At 37.7% G+C, this 7,865-nt stretch overlaps 1 long non-coding RNA gene across 1 annotated transcript; it reads left to right on the top strand.

Annotated features, from left to right (window-relative positions):
- Window positions 1-257: 257 nt before the first annotated feature.
- LOC106939707 (uncharacterized) lies at window positions 258-4,674 on the top strand. Its single transcript, XR_001422898.1, has 3 exons — window positions 258-268; window positions 632-635; window positions 4,545-4,674. It is a non-coding gene; the product is annotated as an uncharacterized LOC106939707 (long non-coding RNA).
- The last annotated feature ends 3,191 nt before the right edge of the window (window positions 4,675-7,865 follow it).

Genomic DNA, 7,865 nt, shown 5'->3' with positions numbered 1-7,865 from the left:
AATTTTTGTACAATAGCAGAAATTGGTAAGTCTGTGCACAGGTTTTAAGTGTCCAACACTGAATGAAATGACTGGTTAAGATGATAAATATGTGCTGAATATTTAAACATGAATATATAACTACTTTGAAAACACTCACTCACACACTATTTTCTTAATGCACAAAGAGTCTGGAAACCCCTACAACTGGACACATTGTACACAACAAAGTGTGTTATATTTCAAACACTTGTGTGGGAGAGAACAGAAGCATCAATAAAATAATCTGGTTCTGACTGGAATGTTGTTTTTAATCAAATATGCCCAATATCGCAAATTTGCATCATACCCAATTCAACACTCTTAATAAATGCAAATAGATGCATCTCTAATTAAGTACACTGGCAGCAAAAATCAAATATATTTTTGACTGGATATCAATTTAAGAGAAAAAAAAGTGATTTTTGAAGCATTGGACATGGTAATAAATATTCAGAGGTAATTTAAAAAAAATCAGTTAATTCATTAGTGCTTCACTGCATTGTGGTATCTGTATTTCTGTTCTTTGACTAAATAAATCTAAATTTGTTAGATCATGAGCTCTAATACAGTGAAAAAATCAAGATCTCACACTGACCTATCTACATTATAGATAAGTACTGACAAAACCGTTAACACTGATTTCATCAGTTTGATCATTCATTTAAAAGAAAAGCTTTAAACTTGGAAATAAGGAAGATTTTCAGTCCGTGCATGACCTTGGGTGAAGAATGAAATGTCAACAGCCTACAGATTTTTCAATAAATTCAAAGTACATCTAAATTATTATTCTGATTGTTAGATTAGATAGTTGTGTTTACATTATTTCTCACATTTTTCATTTAAGTGAAACATTTTCTGACACTAGGGAGAAACGTATTACATAAAACCATTTTAACATTGAAAATGATTTTAGAGTGAGTTTAGAATCTGGCTGCCGGCACGAGGCTGTTGACTTGTTTCCCTCTAATTGCTTTCTGAGATTCATTCTGATACACAGAGAGCAATTTGACACTTTGGAACATGATCTGACAGCCTGGCAGCAGCTACCGAGTACAGTAAAGCCCTTGGGGTGAGGAAGTGGGCAGATGTTGCAAAGTGAATGGTGCAGTCACAATTTTGGAAGCTGTTCCAATGAAATCTGATTATGTACTGCACATCTTTATGGAGCGTGAGCAGCAATAGCAATGCATTAAATTGTATTGTTGTTTTACACTATGGATGAAACAATGTGAATTATTGTGGTGTAAAAAGTTATTAATATGTAAAGCTACAATGACATAACTTACAACTTGAATATTAATTTGAGTAACACCTGACAAACTTCAGTGTATTTTAGTAGGATTTTATGTGACAGAAAAGAGATGAATAAATCAGAAATGAAAATGACGTATTGCTTTAAAAAAAATATTGAAACAAAAACCTGATCACTGTTCAATATATTTGTATTCAGGTAAATAAGTGTACAATAGAACGGTGCTTTGCTGCCATTTACAGCTCCAGATGTCGTGGGGTTTGTTTCTACCAGCCTTGCACAACTTTCACTTTTGATGCACTTCAATTCTGAACTGTGATTGTTTGGATTGGCATCAAGGTTGTGGAAATTTGCACTGCTGTATTGAGACATTACTTTAGTGTAACGTAAGTTAACCATATTATTTTATATATATAAGCTCTACACTGCCTCAAAATGGCTGGACAATTATTAGCTGACTTAATCAGCTAATATTTGCTTGTTTTTTTTTAAATATTACTGTGTCATACACCAATAACAGTGATAGGAGAAGGCGGGTTTACAGTTGATGAATTGAAATGGGAGGGAGGACATGTTTCACTCCAGATTTGGAAGGTGCTCTTGCAGAGTAGGTTCTCCTGTGTTGGCATATTGTTTAGGTAAAGTGGTTAAACTTCTGCCATGTGTTTGCTATGAGCACTGCATGACCTGTAAATGTACTTTCTCTGCAATTACACCTGCCAGACTTTGGGGATCTGTCGCTACTAGCTTTTCACATGTAGTTCCTTCTTTGTAAAATGGGTGTGAAGAAAATGATTCCATCAGCATGACCTTTTGAATTAAGGATTGTGTTTTCAGAATGAAGTGTTAGCTTTCCTGCACACCTAGCATGTTAGAAATTATGCAAAACTGGAGTATATTTCCGAATTGGGTTACTTCAAAAGCAGCATGAGTGTAGATATTATTTTCAAGAAATATTTTTAAAAACCAGTTTATTCCAGTTCAACAGGATGTGTTACTTTTTAATGGCCGATCACATAAAATAACAAGTTTGTGTTAAAACTGCTGTCAAAACTTGATATTTATTTTTCTTACTGTCTATGACGCATACATCTACATAATCCTTCCAGCTAGTGAGTTGGAAATGGATCTAAATTCCAGTGCATTCTGGAAAACAACAGCTTCAGCACTGAATATATTCTTTGCTGCAAGTATTCAAGTTGCATTGAAATTCCCATGGCCGTCTTAACTGGAGCGGACAGCCCCCCACGGCTCGCCTCTCATCCACCGCAAATCTGCAAATCACTATGGATGCCATGTCCATCACCTCCTCACCTCCTCCTCTTTCTTATGAGGCACTGGCATGGTCCAATTAACATCCCAGCGATGCATCGTGAAGGGTGAGCCGGCCTGGCAGGCGTGCAGCACACTAATGTTTTATCAGTGCCACGCATTTGGGTTTCTCTTTGCACTGCGACTCTGACAACTACCTGACACGACTCCCCCCCTTCCACCCTGTCAGGACTCTACACAGCTTCTAAAATAGACTCTATACAGTAATATATGCAGGGAATGTAAATTAAAAAGCCACTCTGCTGCTGTTCCACAGTGGAGGATGTGTGAAAACACATGTTTTGCACTGTTTTATTCAATCCTTGTCATTTTATGTTCACTCCAATAATGTCCATCAGCATGCTTCCACTCCATTCTGCTGAGCTCTCCTCCAGCAAACTGCTGAATATCTACCGCCCCATTCTGTGATTTGCTGACTATAAATGTGTAAATGAAATGCCTGAAGCTTAAAATGTAAATCTGGCGGGGGGTAAGTGTGATACGAGACGCACCCAGGTGACTAGAACACAGCTCTTCCATAAAAAAAAGAAAAAAAGGGTGAGGCACCCAGAGTGAGACCAAAAGGCATTACCCATCAACCCGACGCTATAAAGCAGAGAACAAAAATGAAGCACTTTGAGGCAGCCCCCAGGATGCCAGACACAAACGCACAGCGATTACATAATGACAGTTCATCCTTTACAGCTATTTAAAAAAGGCAACGTCTCTGAGCAAACACTCACGAATGGGAGATGGAAATCCAAACCCTCTAATAGAGCATTAACTATTCATGCAGCATATTGGCAATCAAATGGCTCTGTTTTCATATTCTGCAAAGTCATTCTAAGGCCTAAAAAACGGAACAAAAATGCAGAGGGAATAAGCTCATATGCATCAAACCGGAAAATATGTTTTTTTACAATATATAAAGCTATTCAAACTTTTTAAATCTCTAGGTGAAAATAAGTTTTTTTTTTTATCTTATGTTACTTTGACTCAAATACAGATGAGCAATGCTTTCCTGATGCCACAAGGTCAAAGCCAAACCCAACACGACACCTCAAGTTGGTGCTGAAGCATCTTCTGGCATAAGTGCTTCTAAAACTAAGAACCTCTCGGATTTAAAAGAACTACACTGGCAGGAAGTCAAGCTTTCATTTTTCTTGTAGTTTAAAATGCACAGTCCTGTGAATAAACTATTTTCCTGTGATGAAGAAATTGGCATTTCTGGTGAGGATCGCCACATTTATTCCACTTGAAATATTTAAAACAGCATCTATTGATGTTTTTTTTTTTTAAAGACCATCTATTACCAAGAATATACATCTTGGGAAGCTGAACTACCTAAACACAACACTACTTAACACACTATCGGGAGCGGTTTGCCGTCCAGCAGTCATCTTCCACCTCATCTGGGTTTTGGTCATGAGCGCATTTATTTTTTCTGCTTTTGTGCCAAACCAGTTTCCACTGTGTGCAGTTCTGGATCAGACTTCAGTGAAATTATTGAATATTCTATCACACTTATTTTCTGTTGATATTGATCTTTTGAAATGTACATTGCTACTGATTTTATGCTCGGCTCTACCTATTGTCACATTCACCCATTTCACTCATTAATACACAATCTCACACATTCATCCACCAATCAGATGATCAGCAGGCAGCCTGTGGTGAAGTGTCTTGCCAAAGGGTAAGAAGGAATCAAACAAACAACTATTTTATGCCAAGACACCCACTGAGGCACAGTTACCACAACATATACAAGTAGATTCTTTCCACGATGGCAACATGAATACCTAATGGTCTACCTGTAGCTGGTTAAGATCAAACACTATACTACTGGAACACAATAGCAAACTTCATTTCATGATACTCGACTGCTTGAATCACATTTTGAGTTCTCAAGTCTAAAATGTTTAACATTTACCAATGAAAACATCCCTGGAAGGTGATCTAGTCCAGTGTTTTTCAACCACTGTGCCGCGGCGCACTAATGTACCGTGAGTGATCGACAGGTGTGCCGTGGAAATTATCCAATTTCACCTACTATATTTTCCGGACTATAAGCTGCTACTATTTTCCTACACTTTGAATATGCGGCTTTTCTGTGGATTTTTCTTCAACCACCAGGGGACTCTTTAGCAGTAAGTGAATCATTGGAAGTCAAAATTGGAAATCAAGGAAGAATGCGCTAATTTTCATTTGGAACAAGCACATGCTAGCAGCAGGCACGACGGAGAAATGTTTTCAAACTCATATGATGCAGCTTCTAAGTTGAAGAGTATCGATCTGGCACTACAGGAGGGAAATAAAGCCGCTGCACGTAAACTCGGCGTGAACAAAACCGGATTTGGAGACGGAGCACTGCGTCCTTAATATATCCAGCAGTTATTAGGACGCAGCTCTCTGCTGCCCTCTGCTGGGTCCTTATGGAAAACCGAGAGCGGCAGAGATACCAGCGGCCTGTAGCCCGGTGCGGCTGATATATGCAAGTTTCCGGGGGGTTCAAAAAATTTGAAGGTACGGTTTATAGTATGGTGCGCTCATAGTCTGGAAAATACGGTAATTGGTCTTAAAATATTTTTTGAAAACGAATTAATTATCTGCAAATAATGCCACCTTTGAGTGTCTTTGCTGTAGTAGTGACTAGCGGCGTAATCATGTAATTTTATTACCACTAGATGGCAGTAGGTACAGAGCATTTTACATTAAAACAAGAGAATTAGTGATGCATGAATGTTACTGCGTTCATGCATCACACCACAGTGTTGTGGCTGTTCAGGTGTTCAGGTGTATTTTTGAAGTGGACATGTTTACAATTTGAAATAAGAAATGTAAAATATGATAAAAATACATTTTTGGGTTTATTTGATTCTTATTCAAGACACTTTGATAAGAATGACTATATATGTAATATAGGCGGCTACAGAGTATCTTTGTTTACATTTTTGGTTGGTGGTGTGCCTCATGATTTTTTTTCAATTACAACAATGTACCTTGGCTCAAAAAAGGTTGAAAACACTGATATAGTGAATTATTGAGCATCAAGAAACCTCTAAAGCTGTTGTTTTTTGGTTTCCTTGAAGTCCGTGCAGGAGAGGGTTTTCATTTATCGCGAGCTCTTGAGATGAAAAGCATAAACACCATAATGCAGCAGCCCACTGTAGATGCATGCCCACAATCAAACTTCCTTTTACAGTGCTGAGAGCTCTTAAAGGAAATGCTTTGTTGGTCATTCGTCACTGCCAGAGAGTAGGAGATGAATCATTCTAATGTTACTTTCACCCATACTGAAGAAACCAATAGTGCAATAATGTCAGAGTGATGCATACTGCTCTGTGTCCTACTGTAAAACTCCAACATCGAGATGAGAATATGACAAAAACATTGATTTCCAGCTAAAAGTCAACACTTTCTCAATAATGACTTCCTGATATCATTGGTGAGGCTCATCAGATTGTATTGTGCCGTCAAACTTCGTATGCAAGTGGAACCGGTCTCCTGTTGGGTTTTTGTTGTGGTAAAGTTTCAAGTTGGTGGAAACGCAGATTCTGTGAGTTTTGAGCAAACCTAGTGTGGATTTACAGAATAAAACTCTTGTTTTATAGAGTTTTGTGCTTTTTTTCATTGTGCACAAAGAGAGTGCATGAGTGCAAACATTTAAATGAATAATGCCATCACCAACAATGGAACCCATAATCGCAAAGATCCTGATACTCTGGTGTTTATGAACAGGAATCTTCAAATAATGTCCAACAGCAGCTGATATCATTACTAACATAACTAAAGAAACTTTATGAAGTAAATACAGAGACAAGTCATGTGACAAACCTGCCATTCAAACAGCTGACAACTAAAAATATATAGAAAAAATTGGACTTTATAAAACAGCAGCTGTACTATCAAGAAATATCAGTGAATATGTAGATATTCACTGACAAACTATTAATGGCAGTAGATGGGTTTTTTTTAGAAGCTCTTGGAATTAGAAAAGCAGGGCTGAGCACATCGTTTATCATTTGTCTTGATAAATGTCTTGTCACGATAAGAGTTTTAGTTTTTTCACACCTCTTTATGCACACGTATGATAATATTTTTCAAGACTAGTATTTGTGTTTGTGGGGCTGTGCTATGCAGTCACACCTAAAAAAGAAGAAATACACAGTTCTTATTGTCACATTTATAAGCTGTTTGTTAAACTACAAAGTAGGGGGCATCTTGCATATTTAACTAGAATTTACATTTCTGATAATGAATCTTTCTCTGAATCTAATGGAGTCAGACAAGGTGGAGTTTTGTCTCCCGTTTTCTTTTATAATTTATCTGTTGAATGACATGATTGTAAGTCTGGGCGTACGACGTTTACGCTTCTTGTAAATGATCCAATACATGCAGTTGTGGTGAGTAAAGTGAAATATACTGCTCAAAAAAATAAAGGGAACATCTCACTTTAATTTTGTGTGTGGCTCCAAATCCAGGCCTCCATTGGTTAATAAATTTGATTTCCATTGATGATTTTTGTGTGATTTTGTTGTCGGCACATTCAACTTTGTACAGAACAAAGTATTCAATGAGAATATTTCATTCATTCAGATCTAGGATGTGTTATTTGAGTGTTCCCTTTATTTTCTTGAGCAGTGTATTTAAGCCATATTCTAGGAAGTGATCTCTGTGATGTCGATACAAAGAGACAGCTCTGCCAGCTCTATATGCAAGCTAATATGTTGGCAGCGCTGATGTTGAAGTGCTCGCTTTTCGAGCCTATTGTAATTCTCTTTATACGGCTCACTTGTGGTGCAACTGTACTAAAGCTGTAATGAAGAAACTGCGAGTGGCTTTTCAGGAAGCATTGGGAATCCTCCTCAGGCTCCCAGGACGGACATCACCAAGTCAAATGACAGTCATTGAAGAACTAGATGAGTAAATTTGAATGAGTCAAATAACCTAGTAGTTAGCGCTCCGTCACCTCTAACAAATGGCAACACAAGATATCCTGGAAGACGTTCTGTGATGGTTGGCTGTTCTCTTTTGTTGGTTTTATTATGGTATGGACTCATTTTGTTTAGATTAAAGGTTTATATATTGACAGTAGTTACTAGACAGCAAATTAAAACATCAGAGCCAAATCTGAACAAGGAGTATGTAAAATGAAAAAGCAGCACTGACCAGTAATTTTTACCCACATCAATAGGAATATCAAAACAAAACCCATTCAGGGATAATCTAATTTTCACTAGGTGGTGCTCTGTTTTCCCCGCTGCGAGCTGTTCTCGCTGCC

Source organism: Poecilia latipinna, unplaced genomic scaffold (genome assembly GCF_001443285.1).
Source record: "Poecilia latipinna isolate Pla-1442-1.1 unplaced genomic scaffold, P_latipinna-1.0 Scaffold2958, whole genome shotgun sequence".
In the NCBI taxonomy this organism is placed as follows: domain Eukaryota; kingdom Metazoa; phylum Chordata; class Actinopteri; order Cyprinodontiformes; family Poeciliidae; genus Poecilia; species Poecilia latipinna.
This window is presented reverse-complemented; position numbering and strand designations above follow the sequence as displayed.